The sequence below is a fragment of the Sminthopsis crassicaudata genome, chromosome 4 (assembly GCF_048593235.1).
Source record: "Sminthopsis crassicaudata isolate SCR6 chromosome 4, ASM4859323v1, whole genome shotgun sequence".
Lineage (NCBI taxonomy): Eukaryota > Metazoa > Chordata > Mammalia > Dasyuromorphia > Dasyuridae > Sminthopsis > Sminthopsis crassicaudata.
Genome location: NC_133620.1, coordinates 135,528,591 through 135,554,546, shown reverse-complemented (window position 1 = coordinate 135,554,546; position 25,956 = coordinate 135,528,591). Strand labels below are relative to the sequence as shown.

Below are 25,956 nucleotides of genomic sequence, written 5' to 3'. Positions count from 1 at the left end.
ATCATTAAGGAGGAAAGACCTTCCCCCAGCAAAAAAAAAGGTAACAATTTGCTGAAGACTCAGATGATAATTGACATTTTTTAGCAATAAAATGTTTTAATTAAGATATATACATTGCTCTAGACATAACACATTTAGTAGACTACAGTATAGTTTAAACACATATTTATAGTATAATATAGTATAAACATAACTTTAATATGTACTGGGAAACCTAAAAATTCATGTCTTAATTAGCTTTATTATGGTGGTCTGGAACTGAATCCACAATAACTCCAAGGTATGTTTTTCAACACCCTTTGGTGAATTTGACACTGGTGATAATCTCAACAATAGTTAGCTCCAATTCTGTCTTCCCATACCCACAATTCTCCATTCTGAATATTTTTCAGAAATCCCAGAACACTTGCATCTCTTAGCCTAGTTGTAAATATTCAGTCAGTTTAGAGATATTGAATTTATTTATCTTCAATTTAAACATTGTTGACCCTTCCTTTTCTCTTGGTGCAATTAACCAATATCATTATTCCAAAAATTATTATTTATTTATCTGAGTCTGAAAACATGGAAAATGAAGATAATGAATTCACCTTTGATACCCTTCTTTGGATGATTAACACCTGACTTCTTCTAACTTAGTAGAGGGATATAATAGCCCAAGTCTAGGTAAGATCGTTAGAGTGCAACGACATAACTAGACAGGTAGGAAGGGTACAGAGAATCATCACCTAAGTAAGAAAGTTGCCATATAGGAAACTATCAAGATAGTACTCTATCTCTGAAACCCAGAATCAAGTGCTTCTAAAGCAGGAACTCTTGCCCCCAGGGTCTATAGACCCCCAAGGAATTTGTAGATGTACTTGAATGATTAAAAAAAAATTTCATCATTATTTTCATTAACTTCTAGCTGACATTTAGCATTTTCTTCAGTTATGAATATAAGAAGAAAAATGAATAATGATGATGGTGAAAATAATATATATATGTCTGTGTGTGTGAATATATATGCATATACATACCTATATTTGTATATACACACACACACACAAACACATACTATATGCACAACATTGTATTTAGTCCTTTCCAAATATTACTTCATTTGATCCTCATAACCCTGGGAGATAGGTATTACTACTAACTCCATTCTATGGTTGAGGAAACTGAGGCAAATAGATCTTAAGTAATTTGCCAAGATCACATAGCTAGTAAGTATCTGAGGCTAGACTTAAACTTGGGTGTTCCTGACTCAAGACACAATTCTCTAGATATTATACCACTTAACTGCCTGTCTAATTCAAAGAAAGGACCCATAAGGTTCAGCAGGTTGCCAAAAAGGTTCTGAATAATCTGACAGAGAAGTAATGACTCTACATAACCTGTATCATATTGTTTACTATACTAGTGAGGGGGAAAGTGAGGGAGAAAAGAGGAATATTTGGAATTCAAAAATTTTAAATAAATATTAAAATATTTTTACAAAATAATAATGACATGCAAATGGACAGAGGATCAGTCTTTCAATATTGCAACTTCCTGTATCCCTTGATTACTGAAACTTCTTATGGCAGTCTGGAACTGAGCCTTCAATATTTCCAAAGTGTATATCTATACTTGTCGTTCTCAACACCCTTTGATGGGTTTGCCACCTGGTGATAATCTCAAAAATAATTGGCTCTATTTCTGGCTTCCCATACCCATAATGTTCCACTTTAAGAATATTTTTCAGAAATCCCAGAGCACTTACATCACCTAGCTCAGTTACAAATATCCAATCAGTATTGGCTGAGCCATCCAAGAACAGGCCAACAGACAAGGACTACTATCCATGAACCTTGACATACTACTGTTTTTAAAAGACAATTAGGTATGTATGCAAATTTACATACATACATTATGTATATTAGCTCTTACCTATGATTCTCTTCACATGGGTAGGTGCTCTATTAGCGTCAAGGCTCTCCAAATTTGAATGAGTACAAGAAGATTCAGAGGACAGACAAACTAAGGAGAAATAGGCAATAGAGTATTCTTTTGTAGAATTTGCAAATACTGCAGAAATTTCTCTCCTCCTATCAGAAGCTACTACAGTTTTGTGGAAGATGATGTATTGCCATTGGATAGTTTGAAAAAAACATGAAAATTAGTCATAAGCAAGAAAGAATTTTTACAGATAATTTTCTGAATCAACAGTAGGGAAATGGTATAGAATAGAGGAAGAGGAGTAATTTGGGATTGGTGATGGATAAAAGAGAAAATATTGGCCATGACCATTGATCTGATATTAGTAAATTAAGTAACAACCATTTTAGGAAACTCAAAAGATTTTTATGTTCACGAATAATCTGATTAAGAAAATCCATTATAGAAATCTTACTCTATGGAAATAAGCAAAAGGGAAAACAAATGCTTTGAATTTTGTTTGTTTGGGTGTTCTTTTGTTTTGGGGGGTTTTTTTGGGGGGAGTAGGATATGAATACTCAATATCCTACCTTGCAGAAGTTATTTGACAGAAACATTTTATAAAAGATACCAGAAATAAATAAACAGCAAAAGCACATCTAAAGTATTCTATAATAAAAAGTCTTGCTTAACAAGCAAACACTTAAGAAATACAAATAAGGGACAGTTTAAAATAAATTAATCCCTTTTAGAATAGACAGAACCCTGAGGAATTTTTTGCATTTGTCTGTCTCTGCATTTAGCCCTCGGCTCTCTCCTCTCCAATTCATTTTATCAGAAATAAATAGATCTAATCCTCTTACCTGTTGTTCTCTCATATTCTTGTCCTTTTCATGAGCTGCCCAGAACACTCAGTAAAGCTTCCCACTACCAATAAATCTCATGATAACTTCATTCCTAAATTCAGAATTTTCCTTCTATAGGAAATATACTCAGAAGAGTTGAATTCAGTTCTGACTACCCATTACTTTTATTGGAAGCTTATTTTTGGATGGTAACTACATCCATATGTACCTATCTGGACCTATTATTTCACTGCTGTTAAGGAAGTCCCCGTGAGGAAATGACCTATGCCCATGCAAATCACCAATATAAAAAACTCCTTTAAAAGTTGTCAGTGTTTAGATATTTTCTACAACTATAACTTCAAAGATTCCTACAAATATATATTGGTGGAGGAAGTTCATCATTAGAATTCCTCATACTGATAAAATCTTGAGGAGAGAAAAGAAAAAGGAAGGGGAAATAGGGAAGGAGAGGAGCACTTATGGTGATCATTTATAAACATTATGAGGTGCCCGGAATAAGAGTTACTCAATACTAAACATCCCAGATATGCTGTTTAAGACACATTCAGGGAAATTAGTTTGCCTCAAAACTAACTAGTTTCCCTTGAAAATCACATGAGACCAAGCCTCTGAACATACTTTGATGGAATGAAGCGATTCTTCAGTTCAAGAAAGATTTGAAAAACTTCACAAAAGGTCAGTTTCACTGGTGTGAAAAGGTGTTCAGCCCAACTCAGAGACTGGGAAAGCCAGTGAGAGGGTCTTAATCACAGCAAATCAGCAACTGAGACCCACAATTCTGAGTCAGTATAGGAGCAAATTAGTGGGGCAGCCTTCAATTTCAGATCAGAAGGTAAATTCTTAGAAACCAGGCTGTTTCCTGAAAAGAGCAAATTAAATTACCCCCTGTGAACACAAGAGACCCTGTGCTCAAAGCCAAGGTTTTGCCACACATGAAGCTTGGGGGACAGCATCCCCTATAACCCAGGAGCAAAGCTCAACATAAAAGTTTAAAAAGAGGAAATACCAAAAGAAAAGGGAAGAAAATAGTAAAAAAAAAAAAAAAAAAAAAACAGAAAAGAACTTTGACCATGGACAGGGACCATGTGACAGGGAAGATCAGAACACCATCTCAGACAAGGACAAAATGTCCACAGAAAAAATCTCAAAGAGTAATATGAATTGGTCTCAAACCTAAAGAGGCTTCTTGGAAGAAGTGCTCATAAAAGACTTTAAAAAAGAGGTAGAAGAAAAAATGAAAAAAGAAATGAGAGGTAGGCAAGAAAAAATCAACAGCTTGGAAAAAGAAGGAAATTCCTTAAATACAATTGGCCAAATGCAAACAAAAAAAAAACAAAAAAACAAAAAAAAAAAAAAAACACTGAAGAAAATAATACCTTCAAAAAGTATAATTAACCAAATGAAAAAGAGATACAAAAGCTACCTGAAGAAAATCACATTAAAAATTAGAATGGGGCAATGAAGCTAATGACTATGAGACATCAAGAATCAGTGAAAGAAACTAAAAAGAATGAAAAATGGAAGAAAATGTAAAATACCTCACTGGAAAAACAGCCAACCTAGAAAATAGAGCCAGAAGTCCAAAACTAAACAGAAAATTTAATCTATAAACATAGGACTCAAGAGAAGCATAGAAAGATAAAAAGAGGGAAATATATATATTATTTAAAAGTTAAAATGTTTACATTCCTAGATGGGAAAATGATATCTATAACCTGTAGAACTATATCTGTTCTGGGGTAGACAGAGGAAAGCATCACATAGACAGAGGGTGCAGCTGTAAATAGACTGATGTGGTGATATCAAAGAAAAAATATTAAGGGGTGAGAAAAGGTCTATACTGGAAGAAGAAGAAAGGGGGAAGGTATAATGAGACAAATTATATCATAAATAGAAATACAAAAGGCCTATTATAATTGAGGGGGAAAAGGAAGGAGGATGAACAATCTCTGAAGCTTGATCTCATCAGTTTAGCTGTAAGAGGAAATAACTTAATCATTCAATTGATTATAGAAATTTATCTAACTCAGATTTCTGGCCAAGATGGCGGCATGGAGGCAGACAGCTGCTTGAGCTCTGTGTTTTCTCTCAAGACTTACTTCATGACAAGCCTCAGAGTTAATGCTTGACCAGAAAAGAAACCCACAAATAATCACCAAGAGAAGACATCCTTGAAATTCGCCAGAGAAGGTCTGTGTTTGCTTGGGGGAGGGTTGAACAGACTGGAAGCAGACTGAGGTCACACAGGGAGAGCGAGACAGGCAGCTCACACTGCTCAGACCCGTGGGGGGAGGGGTACGATCTCTGCCGTTTCTGTGAAAAGGCTTTTACCCCAGTATGGATACTCCGTCTTGGCAGCAAGCCAGGAGCAGCAGAGAGGGTGTAAACACCAGAGGTGAAGATTAAAACCCCGGAAAGCTAGCGTCTCTCAGAACCGGCCACCCCCAACCCCCACCTGGACTGACTCAGTGCGTTCTCAGAGCCTCAGAGCGCAGACGCAGCGCAGCCATCACTGTCCTGTTAGTGGCTCTCTGCTGCCCTACCCCCAGTCTGTAGAGGAAGCCCATTAACATCATCCAGCCCCATCCCCCCTCCAAAACAGACCAATTGTTTCTCTTGTCAATTTGTTTTCTTCCATTCCGTTCTTGACAAAATGAACAAAAAATTCAAAAGGGCTCTAACCAGTGACAGCTTCTGTATATAGAGAGAGCAGACTTCAAATACTGAGGAGACTAAAAACAGACTGTCCTCAGAGGAATCCCCTAAGGGGGATATGAGCTGCTCCTCAATACAAAAGACCCTCATAGAGGAAATCAAAAAGGTTCTCACAAGAGAGCTAGAAGAGAAATTGGAAAAGGAAAGGGAAGCTTGGAAAGAGAGCCTGGAAAAATTATCCATAGTGGATAAAGAGATCAAATCATTGAGAAATAAAATTAGTGAATTAGAAAAGGCAAACAACTCCAAGGAAAACAGGATTAGTGAGCTGGAAAAGGTAAACAACTCCAAGGAAAACAAGATTAATGAGCTGAATAAAGAAATCAGCTCTCTAAAAAATAAAATGGAAAAAAATTCCATAGAAGAAAAAAACTCACTTAAAAACACAATTGGACAATTACAAAAAGATATTTAAAAAGTGAGTGAAGAAAATACATCATTGAAAATTAGACTGGAACAAGTAGAAATGAATGACTCAAGGAGAAACCAAGAGGTAGTCAAGCAAAACCAGAGAAATGAAACAATTGAAAAGAATGTCAAGCACCTTATTAGAAAGACAACAGACCTAGAAAACAGATCCAGGAGAGACAATTTGAGAATAATCGGACTCCCTGAAAAATGTAGGAAAAAAAGAACTTGGACACTATTTTCGAGGAAATTATCAAAGAGAACTGCCCAGACATTTTGGAAACAGAGGGTAAAATAGACATTGAAAAAATTCATCGATCACCTACTAAAAGGGACCCTAAAATCAAAACGCCAAGAAATATAGTGGCCAAGTTCAAGAACCATCAGACAAAGGAAAAAATATTGGAAGCTGCTAGAAAAAATCAATTCAGATATGGAGGAGCTACAATAAGGATAACCCAGGATCTAGCAGTGTCCACATTTTCAGATGATGAAATTTAAACTCTTTCCACTCATATGAAAGAGTGTTCCAAATCACTATTGATCAGAGAAATGCAAATTAAGACAACTCTGAGATATCATTACACACCTGTCAGATTGGCTAAGATGACAGAAACAAATAACGATGAATGTTGGAGGGGCTGTGGGAAAACTGGGACACTGATGCATTGTTGGTGGAGTTGTGAAAAAATCCAACCCTTCTGGAGAGCACTCTGGAATTATGCCCAAAAAGTTATCAAAATGTGCATACCCTTTGACCCAGCCATACTACTACTGGGCTTATATCCCAAGGAAATACTAAAGGGAAAGGGACCTGTATGTACCAAAATGTTTGTGGCAGCCCTTTTCATAGTGGCTAGAAGCTGGAAGATGAATGGATGTCCATCAATTGGAGAATGGTTGGGTAAATTATGGTATATGAATGTTATGGAATATTATAGTTCTGTAAGAAATGACCAACAGGAGGAATATTTTTACCTTGTGAATACAATCCTTCCTTTGCAACAACAACAACAAAATTCGGTTCTGCACATATTTATTGTACTTAAGATATACTATAAAATATTTAATATGTATGGGAATGCCCACCATCCAGGGGAGGGGGTGGAAGGAAGGAGGGGAAAAACTCGGAACAGAAGGGAGTACAAGGGATAATGTTGTAAAAAAAAAAAATTACCTATGCATATGTACTGCCAAAGAAAATGTTATAATTATAAAAATTAATTTAAAAAATGCTTAATAAAAAAAAAAGAAATTTATCTAACTCTATAAAGAAGTAGAAGGAGAAAGAGGAAAGAAGAGTGGTTAGTTAAAAGGGAGGGCAGAAATATTAGGAAAAAAGTAACAGAAAGGAAAGTTGTGATAGAAGATAAAGTAGTGAGTAGGGTAGATCAAAAAAACAAAACAATTTTACTAAAGAGAACAAAAGTATATACAGGGGAGAAAATAGGATGGAGGGAAATACAGAGCTGCTACTCATAAGTGTGAATGTGAATGGGATGAACATTCAAAATAGAAGCAAATAGGAAAATGAATTAAAAAACAGAATCCTGCAATATATTGTTTATAAAAATACATTTGACACAGAGACATATACATAGCATAGATAAAAGGTTGGAACAGAACTTATTATGCTTCAGCTGAAATAAAAAAAAGCAAGGATAGCAATTCTGATCTCAAATAAAACAAAAGTAAAAATAGATCTAATTAAAAGAGATAAGAAAAAAATCTTGATAAAAGATATTATAAACAATGAAGTATCAACAATATTAAATATATGTTAAGTGGTAAAGTATACAAATTCCTAGAGAAGATATTAAGCCAGTTACAGGAAGCAATAGACAGCACAACTATATTAGTAGAGGACTTCAACCTCAACCATACAAATCTAACTACAAAATAAACAAGAAAGAAACTAAGGAGGTAAATAGGATCCTAAAAAACCTATATATGATATCCCTTTGGAAAAAAAAAATTGAATAGAGACAAAAAGCAATACAACTTTTTCCTTGTAGTACATGGCAAATACACAAAAACTAATCATGTATTAGGGCATAAAAATCTCAATCAAATGCAGAAAAGCAGACATAGTAAATGCTTCCTTTTCAGATCACAATTCAATAAAATTATATTTAACAAAGGAACAGGGAAAGATGGACAAAAACCAATTGGAAATTAAAAATAACTTAATTCTAAAAATTAAGAGGATCAAATAACAAATCATTGAAATAATCCATAATTTTATCCAAGAGAACAACCATAATGAAACAACATATCAAAATTTATGAGATTCAACCAAAGCGGTTCTTAGGGGAAATTTTATATTTCTAAAATAGCTACATGAATAAAATAGAGAAAGATCAATTAATTGGGCATGCAACTAAAAAAGCTTGAAAAAGAACAAATTAAAACCCTCTCTAAATACCAAATTAGAAATTCTGAAACTCAAAGGAGAAATTAATAAAATAGAAAGTAAGAAAACTATTCAACTAATAAATAAAACAGAGTTGGTTTTATGGGAAAAAAAAAAAAAAACAAGAAAATAAGCCTTTGATTAACTTTAGAAAAAGGAAAGAAAAAACCAAATCACCAGCATCAACAATAAAAAGGTGAACTTACCACCAATGACAAAGAAATTAAAGCAACAATTAGGAGCTATTTTGTCCAACTATATGGCAGCAAGTCTGACAATTAACCAAAATGGATAAATATTTACAAAAATATAAATTGCTCAGATTAATATGAGGAAATAAATAACTTATATAGTCCCATTTTAGAAAAAAAGGAATTGGATAAGCCATTAATGAAATTCCTAAGAAAAAATCTCCAGGACCAGATGGATTTATGAGTGAATTCTACCAAATATTTAAAGAAAAATTAATTCTGATATTAGGTAAACTATTTGGAAAAATAAAGAAGGTGTGTGTCCTGCCAAATTCCTTCTATGACACAAATATGGAACTATATCTAAACCAGGAAGAGCCAAAACAGAGAAAAATATTACAGATCAATCTCCCTAAATGAATATTGATGCAAAAATTTTAAATAAAATATTAGCAAAGAGATTACAGCAATTTATCAGCAGAATAATATACATGACCAAGTAGGATTTATACCAGGGAAGCAGAGCTGGTTCAATATCTGGAAAACTATTGCCATAATTGACCATATCAATAATAAAGTCAACAGAAATCATATGATAATCTCAATAGATGCAGAAAAAGCTTTTGACAAAATATAGCACCCATTCCTATTAAAAACACTAGAGAGCATAGCAATAAAGGGAACTTTCCTTAAAATAAGACAGTATATAGCTAAAAACAACAGCAAGTATGATTTATAATATAGGGAAGCTGAATGCCTTCCTAATAAGCTCAGGGGGACAACAAGGATGCCCATTATCACCCCTATTATTCAATATTGTACTAGAAACATTGGCTTTAGCAATAAGAAAAGAAAAAGAAATCAAAGGAATTAGAATAAGCAATAAGAAAATAAAACTATCACTCTTTATAAATAATACAATGATATGCTTAGAGAATCCTAGAAAATTATCCAAAAAACCTACTCAAAACAATTACAGCTTTTAGCAAAGTTGTAGGATACAAAATAAACCCACAACAATCATCAGCACTTCTATATTATACTGAAAAAGCCCAGCAGCAAGAGATAGAAAAAGAAATTCCATTTAAAATAACTATAGACAAAATAAAATACTTGGGGGGTTACTTGCCAAGACAAATCCAAGAACTATATGAACACAATTACAAAACACTTATCACACAAATAAAGTCAGATCTAAACAATTGGGAAAATATCAATTGTATATGAAAAATGCTCTAAATCACTACTGATTAGTGAAATGCAAATTAAAACAACACTGAGGGACCACCTCATACCTCTCAGATTGGCTAAGATGATAGGAAAACATAATATTAAGTATTGGAGAGGATGTGGGACACTAATGCATTGTTGGTGGAATTGTGAAATGATCCAACCATTCTGGAGAGCAATCTGGAATTATGCCCAAAGGGCAATCAAATATGCATACCCTTTCACCCAGCAGTGCTACTACTAGGTCTGTATTCCAAGGAAATCATAAAGGAGGGAAAAGGACTCACCTGTGCAAAAATGTTTGTAATAGCTTTTTGTGGTAGCAAAGAATTGGAAAATGAGTAGATGCCCATCAGTTGGGGAATGACTGAACAAGTTGTGGTATGTGAAGGTAATGGAAGACTATTGTTTTTTCCTTTGTTCCCCCCCCCCCCAAGGCAATTGGGGTTAAGTGACTTACCCAGGGTCACACAGCTAGGAAATGTTAATGTTTGAGACCAGATTTGAACTCTGGCCCTCCTGACTTCAGGGCTGGTATTCTATCCACTGCACCACCTAGTTGTCCGAAGACTATTGTTTTATAAAAAATAATGAACAAGCTGATTTTAGAAAGACCTGGAAAGATTTTCATGAACTGATGTTGAGCAAAACAAGCAGAACCATAGTACAAAATAACAGCAAGAATGGGCAATGATCAACTATGAAAGATTTGATTCATCTCAGTGGTTCAGTGATTCAAGACAATACCAATAGACTTTGGATAGAAAATGCCATCTGCATCCAGAAGAAGAACTATGAAGATTGACTGTAAAACAGCCCATGCTATGCTCACTTTTTTTTTTTCTGGTTTTTTTTTTCTCTCCATGACTTTTCCCTTTTGTTCTGGTTTTTCCCTCTCAACGTGATTCATAATGTTTTTATTAATTTTTATAATTATAATATTTTCTTTGACAGTACATATGCATAGGTAAACTTTTTTTTTTTACAACATTATCCCTTGTACTCCCTTCTGTTCCGAGTTTTTCCCCTCCTTCCTTCCACTCCCTCCCCTGGATGGCGGGCATTCCCATACATATTAAATATCTTATAGTATATCCTAGGTACAATATATATGTGCAGAACTGAATTTTGTTGTTGTTGTTGTTGTTGTTGTTGCTGCTGCAAAGGAAGGATTGTATTTGCAAGGTAAAAATAATCTGGGAGAGAAACAAAACAAACAAACAAAAAAAAAACAATGCTCACAGTTTACACTCATTTCCCAGTGTTCCTTTTCTGGATGTAGCTGATTCTGTCCATCATTGATCAATTGTAATTGGATTAGCTCTTCTCTATGTTGAAGATATCCACTTCCATCAGAATACATCCTCATACAGTATCATTGTTGAAGTGTATAATGATCCCCTAGTTCTGCTCATTTCACTCAGCATCAGTTGATGTAAGTCTCTCCAAGCATCTCTATGTTCCTCCTGTTGGTCATTTCTTACAGAACAATAATTCATATACCATAATTTACCTAACCATTCTCCAATTGATGGACATCCATTCATCTTCCAGCTTCTAGCCACTATGAAAAGGGCTGCCACAAACATTTTAGCACATACAGATCCCTTTCCCTTCTTTAGTATTTCCTTGGGATATAAGCCCAGTAGTAGTATGGCTGGGTCAAAGGGTATGCACATTTTGATAACTTTTTGGGCATAATTCCAGATTACTCTCCAGAATGGTTGGATTCTTTCACAACTCCACCAACAATGCATCAGTGTCCCAGTTTTCCCACAGCCCCTCCAACATTCATCGTTATTTGTTCCTGTCATCTTAGCCAATCTGACAGGTGTGTAATGATATCTCAGAGTTGTCTTAATTTGCATTTCTCTGATCAGTAGTGATTTGGAACACTTTCATATGAGTGGAAAGAGTTTAAATTTCATCATCTGAAAATTGTCTGTTCATATCCTTTGACCTTTTATCAATTGGAGAATGGCTTGATTTCTTATAAATTAAAGTCAATTCTCTGTATATTTTGAAGATGAGGCCTTTATCAGAACCTTTAACTGTAAAAATGTTTTCCCAATTTGTTACTTCCCTTCTAATCTTGTTTGCATTAGTTTTGTTTGTGCAGAAACTTTTTAATTTGGTGTAATCAAAATTTTCTATTTTGTGATCAATAATGATCTCTAGTTCTCCCTTGGACACAAACTCTTCCTCCTCCACAAGTCCGAGAGGTAAACCATCCAATGTTCCTCCAATTTATTTATGATTTCATTCTTTATGCCTAAATCTTGGACCCATTTTGATCTTGTCTTAGTATGTGATGTTAAATGTGGGTCCATGCCTAGTTTTTGCCATACTAATTTCCAGTTTTCCCAGCAATTTTTGTCAAATAATGACAAATCCCAAAAGTTGGGATGTTTGGGTTTGTCAAACACTAGATTGCTATTTTTATTCACTATCTTGTCCTGTGAACCTAACCTATGCCACTGATCAACTAGTCCATTTCTTAGGCAATACCAAATGGTTTTGGTGACTGTTGCTTTATAATATAGTTCTAGATCAGGTACAGCTAGAACACCTTCACTTAATTTTTTTTCATTACTTCCCTTGAAATTCTCAACCTTTTGTTGTTCCATATGAATTCTGTTGTTATTTTTTCTAGGTTATTAAAATAATTTCTTGGGAGTCTGATTGGTGTAGCACTAAATAAATAGATTAGTTTAGTGAGTATTGTCATCTTAATTATATTCTCTCGGCCTATCCAAGAGCATTGAATGTCTTTCCAATTATTTAAATCTGACTTTATTTTTGTGGCAAGTGTTTTGTAATTTTGCTCATATAATTCCTGACTCTCTTTTGGTAGATATATCCCCAAATATTTTATACTATCGACTGTTATTTTGAATGGAATTTCTCTTTGTATCTCTTGCTGTTGGATTGTGTTGGTAATATATAAAAATGCTGAGGATTTATGTGGATTTATTTTGTATCCTGCCATTAAAAATAAATTAACTTCGGGGCAGCTAGGTGGTGCAGTGGATAGAGCACCAGCCTTGAATTCAGGAGGACCCAAGTTAAAATGTGGTCTCAGACACTTACCATTACTTCCTAGCTGTGTGACCCTGGGCAAGTCACTTAACCAAAGCCTCAGGGAAAAAATTTAATTAATTAATTAACTTTTTAAAAAAAGAATAAAAAGAAACTATGCTAAATTACATAGAGGATAAGATAAATATAATCACTGTCTAGCTTAAGCACATTCCAATCTGAGGGACAATGTAGTAAATAGATATAAAATGGTAATGGAATAGAGTCAAGAGAAAAATCCAAACAAAATGCTAAAAACGAACAAACAAAAACCTGAGAAGAGAAAAGTCACTTCCATCTGGAACCATTAAAAATTGTTTCTTGATGACACCTGAGCTAGACATTGAAGGAAGAAAAAGTATCAATAGTGGCATGTTTGAATACAAGGAGCAGGGTCTATGTGAATTCATGAAAGAAGAAGACAGCAGGATAAAATGAGGGAACAGAAAGTAGCTGAGCTTAAATGGAACATAGTCTATATGAAGGGTAATTCATGATAAATATTGTAAATACTGCAAACATTAGAATAACTGATAAAAAGCTTATTGAATTTTTGTTTTTGGCCAATTTAGAGATTTGGGGGTAAGAATATGGAAGGAAAAAAAGACGGGAGGAAGTGAGGATGTGAAAGGAGGAAAGAAAGAATAAAAGAGAAATGAAAAATTATATATTAAAAGCTTACTAGGTAGAAAGCATCATACCAAGTATAGTTCCTGTTCTCAAAAAAAATAAAAGAGAGAGAGAGAGACATATTTACATATTTAGTCAGTCTAGAGATACTGTATTTATTGACTGTTCATTCATACCTAGTCCCCTGCCTTTTTTTTTTCCAGGTGAAATCAGATCCTATGTTTTTGTTGCTCCAAAAATTCCTGATTTTTAGTACTAGCCACAAAACTCAGGAAGTGAAGGACAATCAATTCACCTTTGACTTATTCTCTTTTGACACATAATTTCTCCTTATTTGAAATCTTTATTGATGTCATTGGAAAGTCACCTATACATGAACAGACTGGAGAGGATTGGAGAGGAAAAGGGAGGGCCAAAGCAAAACATTTTTTCAAATTTAACCTTGCACAAAATTGACTTGAATCCCCCAAATGTAAGTTTCTCACTTAATCCCAATTCTTCACACTTGTTTTAGGATATGAATTAACATGAAATGTGAAATATTTACTTTGTGACACTTTGGTTCATTCTGTCCCTCAGTTTGGCTGTGTTAATCCCCTTGGAATTCTGCAATTTAATACTGTAGCTGGCAAAATGCACTTTCCTCCCTGGGGAATAGCAGCTCCTTCTCAGGAAAACCTGAGAGACTGCACAAAGCAGGAAAGTGCAATAATGAATGAGAGATAGCCAGAGAATAGGACAGAATTCAAAGAAAAAGGATGTCTGAGAACTCCTGCCCAAAGCTACCATGCAGTGTGGTGAACTTAAATTCAGAGTTCCCCATTTTATCACCAACTATCCTTCAGAGGCTTAGAAAATCTCTTCAGCATTCTTAGATAATATCCTAATATCCCTCCAGTTTAATGCAAATCATGCAAAATCATCTATCATTATGCTTATCCCCATTTTACAGATGAAGATGCTAAAATATAAAAAAAGAAAGGTTCTTGATGACTAGAAAAACCAGTGATAGGATTATAATTTTGTCTTCCACTTCACTGTTTACCAATACCAAATAAAAGTTACTTTTAGGAAAACTCCATAGCTAAACTAAATAGAAGAAACATAACAGGAGGAGTAGTATGATAATAGCTAACATTTATATATTTTAAGGTTTACAAAGCACTTCACTATTATCTCATTTGATCCTTACAACAACCCTGAAAGGCAGTTTGTTGTTCATCTTTTATTTTGGAAGAAGACCAATGACATCATGAGAATAATGTCTTGATTGGCAAATGAATTGGATTTAAGTGAGGCAGAATTATGCAAAGTCATCAGCCTCATTCTCTCCTCCAGAGTCCAATGGCAAGACATAGGTCAGGACGACTGGCAATGACCCAAAATGCAATGGGAGACCTTGGCCTTTTTAATATAAGGTCTTTTTTTGTTTTCATGTAATAGTATTTTTTCCAGTTATATGTAAAAATAGTTTTCAACATTCATTTTTGGAAGATTTTGAGTTCCAAATTTTGTTCTCCCTTTCTCCTTTACCTCCTCCCTCCCCAAGACAGCAAGCAATATGATATGAGTTTTATATATATATATATATATATATATATATATATATACACGTATACATATATACACGTATACATATATACACGTATACATATATATATATATACACATATATACATATATACATATACATATATACATATACATACATACATATACGTACATACCTATACGTACATACCTATACGTACATACATACACACGTGTACATACATACACACGTGTACATACATACACGTGTACATGCATACACGTGTACATGCATACACGTGTACATACATACACGTGTACATGTATGCACGTATACATATATACGTATACATATATATGTATACATATATGCGTATACATATATACGTATACATATATACGTATACATATATGCACATATACATATATATATATACACACACACACATATATATCTTCAATCATTTTAAACATATTTCCATATTAGTCATGTTGTGAAAAAAAATTAGAACAAGGGAAAAAAAAATCAAGAAAAAGAAAAAAGTGAAATTAATATGCTTTGATTGACATTCAGTCTCCATTTCTTTCTCTGAAGTGGATGACATTTTCCATCCCAAGTCTATTGGAATTGTCTTGGATCACTGTATTGCTATGAAAAGCTAAGTCTGTCATAGTTGATTATGATGATTAGGTTTTTCCCAGATCCCAGTTTGTCTGAGACAACACCCATTCAGTAGTTTCTGTCTAGATAAGAATGATGTAAACAATGGTCTACTTGGCCTGCACAAAAGAATCAACAGCCAAGGGAAGACCCTCAGAAGTTTTGGCCAGAAAAGAAACAATTGCTATTTACAATCACTCTAAGCTATCAAAATCCAAATAAAGAGCAAGTGAGGTTTGTGTTGGGACCTATTACTGGCAATCATTATTCCACATTCTGAGGCAGACAGGTAAAAGACAATGCTTTATCCAAAATCATGCATCTGATATCTAAGCCAGATTCACACTTAAGTCTTCCTGACTCCAAGTGGTGAAGTCCTGGGTTAGGGTGGGATTAGCAGAAAGAACCTGAAGTACTGATAAAATTATTCCCCGAGACAATCAGGGAATGTGGATTGGTTCAATATTATAGTCCATCTTCTGTGGAGATTATGGGTTGCCTTACCTTGCTGTGTTCAGACAGAAATCCAAGTTATGTCAAATACCTGAGGTTAAATTTCCCCTATAAATCTGCCTGTGGTCCATGACATCTTTGCCAAATTCTTTTTGGTTTAGCCCATCATGGGTTCTGTCTCATGGTGTCTTTCTCCTCATAGCTAATTAATACTTTTCAGGATGCTAAATTCCTCTATGAATATAACCTGCCAATCAGTGGAGTACCTCACTTCATGGCATATTCCTTCAATGGATTCTTCCAAATTCCTTTTCTTAGTAACCCTATTGCATTCCCAAATCTCTTTCATGTTTACCATTCCATTTACTATCCATGTCTATTGCATCCCTTCATTTTGGTGTAACTTTTTCTCCTAAAAAAACCTGTCTTTTGGCAAAGAGAATAACCATTGTGAATTCTTCACATGACTGAACCCCAACATTAGGTGCCTACATCAATCATATCACAAGCATACAGCTTTTTTCCTAGCATACTGTCGAACATTTACCATGACACCCTTGCATATGCCCAATGATAAGATTACCTGGTCAAATTATATGGACAATTTGATCGCCTTTTTGCAAAATTACAAATGAATACAATAATAATAATAATAGCAAAAACATATAGCATCCATTGAGACACTTAGCTACTTTCATTTCTCAGTTCTTTGTTTAACAAAGGAAGGGAAGTTAAACTAAATGCCCTCAAAGGTCCCTTAAAGCTATCCGCCTTTGATTTATTGAAGATCTATTCAACTGAGCTAGTAAACCGGTTGGGAGTGACAAGGAGTATCAAAAATCAGAGACTGGTAATTTCAGCACACTGTTACTGAGATGACAGCTCTGGGTAAGAACATAAAAAGTTCCCTTCCTCTTCCTCCCCATCTGAATAAAATGAAGAAGTTGGGCTTATTAGCTTCTGGAATCCCCTTCCAGCTCTAGATTTGTGATCTTTATGATCTTCATAAAATTTTCTATTACTCCAAGTTCAACTTCCTTTTAGTAAGCCTTTTATTTACATTGTTATAACTATTGTTGTATTATTACCTCAATTTTAATCTGTTCTATATCAATTCACATCTCTGATTTCCTGATATTCATAATTTACTACACAATAATACTCTGACACATTAATATAAGTTTTTATAGACATTCCCCAATCAGTCAGTTCCTACTTTGATTACAGTTCTTTGCTATCACAAAGAGTGCTGCTATGAATATTTTGGTATATATTGGATCATTATTTTTGTTTTTGATTTCTTGAGGGGATATACCCAAGAGTGTGTTGTTCCAGTCAGCTCATATCAGCTCAAAAGAGCCAAATTGTTAAATTTTCAGTGAGAGCATTTACACCTTAGAAATGAGCAAACACTAAAAATCAGGGCTTGATTTATCATTTTTGTTGATTGCCTAAATTTAAGAAAATGATGAGAAAATGTTAATGCACATTAAATTTACAAGTGTGCCATAGGTACATTTTCTTTTCCTTGCATACGATCAAGCATTTACCATCCTGACCTTGTATATGCTCAATGATGAGATTGCCTGGTCAAAGTATATGGACTATTTAATCATTTTTTTTGCAAAATTACAAATGAATGTAATGCAAATCGTAGCTAAAACATATAGCAGGCATCTAGGTGGCATAGTAGATAGAGTATCAAGCCTGAAATCAGGAACATTCATCTTCATGTCCTCAATTATGACCTCAGACAGTTACTAAATTTGTGACTCTGGGCAAGGGTTGACAACATCAACAAAAAACACAGTACTTTAAAGCTTGCAAATATATGCTTTACACATGTAATATGTGTGTATATATGTTTATGTGTGTGCATATCAAGTTTGTTAAGAAAGGGGTGAACCAGACAAGGTAGAAATCAGGAAGGTAGTCTAAGATCATCAGTAGTGAGATCAGGCTCTCCACTTCCAACCTGCTCAAAATAGGGAGATATAGGTTCGTTTGCTTTCATTTTTTGAATGAGATTAAAGAAGAAAATAGTGAGCAATTGTCAAGAGTTGGGAGACATGGAGGAATTGAGCATCTTGGAAATCAAGGGAGAAGAGAATATCGAAAAAAATGGAACTTAATCAACTCTAGCAAAAACTGAAGAGAAAAAAATCATTGGATTTGGTCAGAGGGTCACCAGCAAGTCTCAAGAAAACATTTTAGTAAAAATGATTGAGACAGTTATAGAATGAGTAGCTGGAAAGAAACAAAAAACTCAGTTCAGAGAGATTTTCCTTAAGGCTTTCTCTACCACAACAAGAGATTGGGATGCATTGGAATATATGTTTCTCCCCCACGCTCTCTGTGCCTAAAGAGATTCCCCTTTAAAGGGAAATGTGTTGGCATCCCTGTCACTTGGTGGTGAAAACAAAAGTGAGCAGCTCACTGTTTGTAAGCAGCTTTCCCAGAGACAGCACTGACCTCCTAAAAAAGCAAATAGACCAAAAGATAGTGCTCCAGAAGATCAGTTTTCACCATTGTTACTAATTCAAGCAATCACCCTTCCTTACTCAAGTTCATGTCTCCATACCAAACGTGCCATATTGCATTTTTATCTTAAGTACAGCAACCTGTCCATAATTTGTTTGTTCTTGAAATAAAATATTTTAAATTTGAAAAAAACTGAGTGAATTTTAAATTGCCATTATTTATTCTAAACTTAGTATCACCAAAAACAAATACAGCCAATTTTTTTTAAATTATTAAAACCATAAACTCCATAGTTTATATTTTTAAATATTAATTAAACAAAATAGCAACAAAAATATCTTATTTCCAAAGCCTTCTAAATATGTTTTTTCTGTGTATTTTTCTGCATTTGTTGCTATTATTGTTATTTTTTTACCTTCATTATGTGAATCTTCCTATATTTCTTCTTTTTCTTCATATCTGTCCCTTTTTACCATCTAAAAATAACAACTGAATTCAACTCTAAAGACTTCCTTAAGTGTCTTATCTAGCACTGTACTGTCTCTGGGGCAAGAAGACAAAAAAAAAAAAAAAAAAACAGTTTCTGCCCTCAGCAAACTTACATTCTAGTAAGGAAATACAATATATATTCACAGACAAGTAAATGCAAAGATGTTGAAGTCTGATTTGGTTTTGATTCCCTAAGTATAGGGAATGCTAGGTGAGGAAACTCCTTTTCCCACAGCAGGTAGCAGAGAGGCACTGTGAAAAATGGATGGGCATTTATTTGGTTTCCAGTTATGAAAATCAAATTGGAGAAATAAAACAAATTAGAAAACTGAAACACATAAGGACATCAAAAAATAATCAAGGGTAGAAGTTACCTTTTCCCAAAAGAATGTAAGCTCTTTTGTGATCAGAGATTTGAAAAGAATCTTTTGTTCTTTGCCTTTAGCCCTCCTTTATTAGCTTCCCCTTTCTAGAATGGAAGCCCCTTTGGGGCAAGAACTGGCTTTGTAATGAGGGGTAAAGTCATGTCATGTAACTTTTGTAACATCCAATTAATGGAACATCAGGGGAAGGACTTGTGCTTCAGGACAGGAAATAAAATGCTGCCTTTAGAGTTTCAAAGGTATGTCTACTCACCTAGGCACCCATTCTTGCAAGAATGTAAAATAAATCTTTCCTTCATTCATCAGTGACTTTTTGGTAAGATATTTTGTTTCTTATAAGAACTTATAAGAACTAACTAGCTCTACAACTTATACAAGATAAATAGACTTTGGTTATGGCCACATTGAAAAAGAAGAGTGTGATAGAAAAGAGGCCTGGATTTGGAGTGTGCAGTCTTTGAATTCATTAAGACTTTAAGTGCTTAAATCAATCATGAGAAGATCTGAAGTTAATCAATAGACATTGTATTCGTCATTAACTTCTCTCCCTGACTCTTCTTACTGTGGAGAATGTCTCCATCACCTGGTCCAGACATAGAGATGGAGATGATGGAGGGAGGGAGATGATGGAGGAAAGAGAGAGAGAGAGACATTCACAAAACTTTCCTTTCTACTCAAGCATTACAGCTGATTCCATAAGTGTTGGCCCTTCATTAACCCAATAGCCTTTTGAACTACTCCGATTCATCTAGGAATGAGCTAGAATTAGTTAATGTTGGCTCCTGAGAGCCGATTGTTGAATGTTCTGAGTATTAACATCTCAGAAATAAGAAATGCTACAAATTGGGGCTTAATTTGTTATTTTGTTGATTGTCTAGGCTTAAGAAAGTAAGAGAAAATGTTAACATGCAAATCAAACTAAAAAGTATATTATATTTTTTTCTTTTGTTAAATATTTATCAATACATCACTGCATATAATTAATTCATCTCCAATTTATCCATTTGATATCCTTTGACCATCAGTCTCTGCAGTTTCCTTTCCCCATATAACACAAGGCTTTTCACCCATATAGTGATAGATAATAAGGATATGAACAAAGACTTCATATATATTCTCTGTTCCATCAAATTGTCCATTGTCCCAAGCTTTTGCAAAGGTTTCAACAATGACCTAAAGATTTATGGTTCAACAGCAGATGGATTTCAAAGAGACTTCCCTTTGGGCAGAGGAAATAATTTGGAAAGTTGTGCTGGGATTTGTAGTCCTGGAAGGCCTGTATTCCCTCTCAGCCCTGAGAGACTGGATCCTTCAGTCAGATTAGGAGCACAGGAATTGTTCCACAAGAGAGCAGGGAAGAAAGTCTGTTTTTAGGAAAGAGTCAGAGAGGAGAGGAAAGTCAGTAGCAGTGGCAAAAGCACCTGGCATTTTACAGCAAGTGCTGCAGCATTAGAACAAAGTAGTTGTTGGAAAAAGGCACAGTTTTCACTCTATGGAGAAAAAAACTCAAGACTCCAAGCTGCCAATTATAATTCTCCCTTTAAGAACTAAAGAAAGCTCTAAAAGGTTTTAGTTTCTTCAATTCCCTCTCCCCCTCCCATCATGCCTATTTTCTAATGGATGCTTCTATAGGATTTTTCTCACTGTTTCTTTAAGCTATTTAAGCTGATTCTGTTTCATCTAAAAATCTAAGATTGGTTCTAAATGCCTTTCATTGAATGTCTCTATTTATTCTATCTGGGAAAGGGAAAAAATGAAAGATATCAGTATCCCTATCTTAATGGTGAGGATTTGATTCTAATTTGGGAACTCCAGAGCTATATATGTTAGAGAACCATGTAGTTATTGTTTTTACTAATAACCTTTAATATCTTTTCTTGAGGTAGCTTGGTAGTTCAGTGCATAGAGCCTGGAATCAAAAAGACTCATCTTCCTATGTTCATCTATAGCCTCAAACTCTTAATAACTGAATGACCCTCAATGAGTCACTTAATCCTATTGGGGGGAGGAAAGGAGAGAGGCAATTGGGATTTAAAAATTAGCCCAGCATCAAACAGCTAATAAGTGTCAAGTGTCTGAAGCCATATTTGAACCTAGGTCCTCCTGACTTCAAAGCCTGTGCTCTTTTTACTTTGACACCTAGCTGCCATGCATGTAACTATATTTTGCCTCAGTTTCCTTATCTGCAAAATGATCTGGAAAAGGAAATGGCAAATCACTGCAATATCTTTGCCAAGAAAACCCCGAATGGAATCATGGAGAATCTGACACAACTGGAAAATGTCTGAACAACAAAAAATAGCTTTCTCAAGAAGCAAAATTTAAACTTGATCTGAGGCTTTCTTTTCACACTTGGGCTCAAAAAGAGTGAGCCACCAAATGTGGCTACTCAGACAAGAAGCACCTCAAGCAAATCTCTAACTTCCAAGCGAGAGAAAGTCACATGCACAAAGCTACCCTATAAGAGGAGAAATGTGTGAAATGAGAGGAATCTCCTTTCCAAATTCCTATCAAAGGAGGGAGTAAAAATAAAAATAATTAAAAGAAAAGAAAAAGAATAAGTGTCCAGCCAAACTTTATTCCACAGTGACACCTGTGGGTTACAATAAGACAGTATGAGATCAAACAAAAATCCCCTGAGACTTTCTATTATTCATTCCATTTCCACTTCAATCTCCTGCCACTACTATAGTATTATTTTAGTGACATGCCCTATCCAGGACTCAAATAAGTCTTCCCTAGGACACAGCAAGAAAAATGCATTGTGATATACCTCACTTCTACAATGGTAATTTTCTGATATCCTTGGATATATAGAATACAGATGAGAATCTAGAAATAACAACAAGAAGAAAAAAGAATTCTGTGACATCTCTTTGTCTGCTCAAAATCTTTTTTGTGAAACTTCAAACATTTTATTCCTAGCTGGGTTTCTCAGGACCCCATCACAGAGAGTCTAGTTACTTTTATTCTAGTTTTAACTCTTAAAAACCATGGTAACTGGGTTATCCAGACCACATTAAAGAAAAATATTAAATTAGGAAGAGGAAATCAGACTGATAGAAGTAAGCATATTGTGAGCAAGAACAATTAATAGCATATATATATATAGTCACATAAAAATGCTCTAAATCAAGGCTGGTTAAAAATGAAAAATAAAAGAACTTTGAGATATCATCTTATATCTTTCATATTGGCTAAAATGATAGCAACCCTTCAGTTGGGGAATGGTTATCCAAGTTATGATGCATGATTATGATGGAATACAACTGTGCTATAAGAAATGATGAGCTGGTTGATTTTAGAAAAACATAGAAAGACTTGCATGAAATAATGAAAAGTGAAATGAGCAGTACCAAAAGAATGTCACACATAATAACAGAAATATTGTCCTAAGAACAGCTTTTAATAATTAATTCATCTTGAGTATCATAAATATTCAAACTAATCACAAAGGATTTGTAAAAGAAGATTCTACCTACCTCCAGAAGAGGAACTGATAAATAGAAGTATGTACAATATTGCTTTGTGTATTATATTCATATGCACAGACACATGAACATGCATACATATTTGTGTTAAACTGTAACCTCCTCTAAGGCAAGGTAGGGAGGGAGAGGGGGAAATTAAATATATACAGCATTGAACAAAAGAAACTAGAAGCACAGAAAAGCAGAGTAGCTTTGAAAACAATGCGTGGTCTTTATAACATAAGTTTGTTTACTTTAAAAAAAATCTGAAATGGAAATCCATAGTTTTATGTTGAATTCTCTCCTTAAGTTGCACTATGTACAAAGAAATAATCTTTTTGGTTTTTTTGTATGTAAGTTGAAAATGATTTTTTAATTCTTAAAGAATATGTGATAGGTACAAATAAAGGAGAACATAGAACAATTGTATAAAACAAACATAAGGTTATCAATCTGGGATCATTTAATTTCGAGACAAATAGTCTTATCTATAAACTGGGATGTGTTGGAGCAAGAGCTGATTTATAAATATTCAGTGAGAATATTATACCTCAGAAATGGGGAAATGCTACAAATCAGGCCTTGATTTATTGTTTATGGATTGTCTGGACTTTAAGAAAATGATGAATCAAATGCTACTAATGCAGATCCCATTTTAAAGTGTTTATTTGTAGATCTGGTTGTTAAATATTTGCCAGCACATCTCTGTTCTTTTCACAATAATTTTAGAATACAGCAGAAGGTGATAGCCTACCTGAATCACTAATTAATATTCATAATTATTTCCATTAACCATCAAGAAAATATTCTATAATATTCATAATGCTCTTTTTAAAAATAATAGCTTTTCATTTCCAAAATATATGCAGAGAGTTTTCAACATGCACCCTTGCAAAACCTTGTGTTCCAAATTTTTTCTCTCTCTTCTCCTCACCCCTCCCCTAGACAGCAAGTAATTCAATATTAGTTCAATGTGTGTAATTCTTCTATACATATTTCCACAACATAATACTCTTTTTAAGAAGTCATGGTCTTAACACATCTTTAGAAAATATTTCGGTCCTTAAAGGAGCAAACTTGATTCTTATCTTGAAAAACTTATTTATGGATACACCCCATTCCCAGCTGATTACAGAAAAATCAAGTGTTACTATCAAGCTAATATGGAACTAAAGAAAAATGCTTTAGGCCCAATACAACAAATCCTTTTTTAACCCAGTACTTTAAATTTAAACAATTGAGTATCATAATTTTCAACCTTTTGAAATGAAGCATTTGCTTTTAAATTGAAAAATCTTCATTTCACTATAAAGATCAAATATAACATTGAATACTCAGTTTTTCTTCTGGTACATTTTTACATTATATGCTTAATATGAATGATTAGGTACAATCTTAACAGGAAGATGGATTAGGTGATTTGATTTTTAGGGTCACCCTTATCTCTTTAAAAATGTCTTTACCATTTGTTGCATGATATTTGAAATTTCACAATAAATTTCTTATTCATTGGATTCAATAACATAATTTTTCATCTCCCATTGAGATGTAAATAGTCCTGAAGATAGTGATACATTAAATCTTATCAATTGCTTTCTTATACTGCAGTACAGATGAGTTTGTCACCTCCTTTTCTAAGAACAAGTTTTAATACCAAAAATATATAGTATGAGCTCAACGAATATCTAAATCAGTTGGGAATGAGAGTGTATCGATGTCTCCAAGTTGGATCATAGCTAGGGTGAGATAACCAGGTTTTGTGCTGCCATTCCTAAATTTGGGAGGCAAAAATTTTAAAGCATTCTCCTTCAGCAACTGACCTTAACATTGACTATTAAAAGAAAAAAATAGCTAGTATTTTTAAATTAGAATTTTAAGATTTTCAAAGCAGAAATATAATTTTATCCTCATAGAAACTCTGGAACATAAGTGCTATTATTACCCCCATTTTACAGATAAGGAAAGTGAGCCGTGTACCTCTATAGTAAGTTCACAGTAAGTGATCAAGGCAAATACTCCTACCAGACAATTCTATACTCTAGCTACTATACCACCCAATTGCCTAAGATTGGAACTGAATCTGTGGATTCATTCATATGGGGAACTCACTTTAGCAGTGAAAGTAACTACCTTTTTCTAGGATACTAAGAGGTTGGATGACTGAGGAGGGTCAGTATGTTAGAAGCCAGCCTTGAATGCAGGTCATCTTGAAAAACAGCTCTCTATCCATTTTGCCATACTGCCTTCCTGATTGTAATAGGAATAATTAGTTAAAATAAGAAACTACCAGGTGGTGTACATTATTGTTAATAAAACCCATCTGTGGGCCACTGTGGTACAACTAATTAGTCCCTCCCACTCAATTGAATTTGTCTTCATGATTTCTTATATAATTCTCACAACCTGAATTACAAAGTAGATTTAAAGGTCTATTTTTGCTACTTGCCCTGAGACTACAGCTTGCCACCAGAATCAAAATTTCTAGTTACAGACCTGTCAAGAAAGAATGGAAAAAAAGATATTTTAAAAAGGATCCAACTTGCAACTCCAAAGAAATATGGCTCAAATCACAATTTAGTTAAAGGCAGGCCCTGGTGAAGATACAGATGGGAGCAAAATTATTGCAAGGAGAATAGACTAGATGTAAGCAAACCACATCCAAATCATCCCCAAAGCCTGTTTTTGTGTACCCCCAAACTAAGAATACAATAAAATTTTATTTTAGAACATGAGACCATGTAAAAACAGGCAGTGAGCTGAATTTGGCTTTTGGTTCATAGTTCGCTGACCCTGGGATAGGCCACAGTCATGTCCTCATGTAAAAAGTGCTAGACTTGGAATCCAGAAAGATCTGAGTGCAAATTCTACTTTAGCCACTTACAGAGGCAGTCAATTCATTTAACCCCCTTATAATATCAGTTTCCTTTTTCTGCAAAATAGACGTAATATGACTTATGCTGCCTATAGCATAGTGTTTTGTGAAAAACTTTATTCAAAAAATGAAGATTCTCAGTAGAAATAACATCAGACAGTGGTCTGTTATATTGGTTCAT

At 34.3% G+C, this 25,956-nt stretch overlaps 1 long non-coding RNA gene across 2 annotated transcripts in view; it reads right to left on the bottom strand.

Annotated features, from left to right (window-relative positions):
- LOC141541136 (uncharacterized) overlaps positions 1 to 25,139 on the bottom strand; it is a 206,947-nt gene extending 181,808 nt beyond the window's left edge. For both annotated transcript variants that reach the window (XR_012481663.1, XR_012481664.1), the window contains exon 1: positions 25,034 to 25,139. This is a non-coding gene — a long non-coding RNA (uncharacterized LOC141541136). The remainder of the gene's footprint in view (positions 1 to 25,033) is intronic.
- Between the last annotated feature and the right edge of the window lie 817 nt (positions 25,140 to 25,956).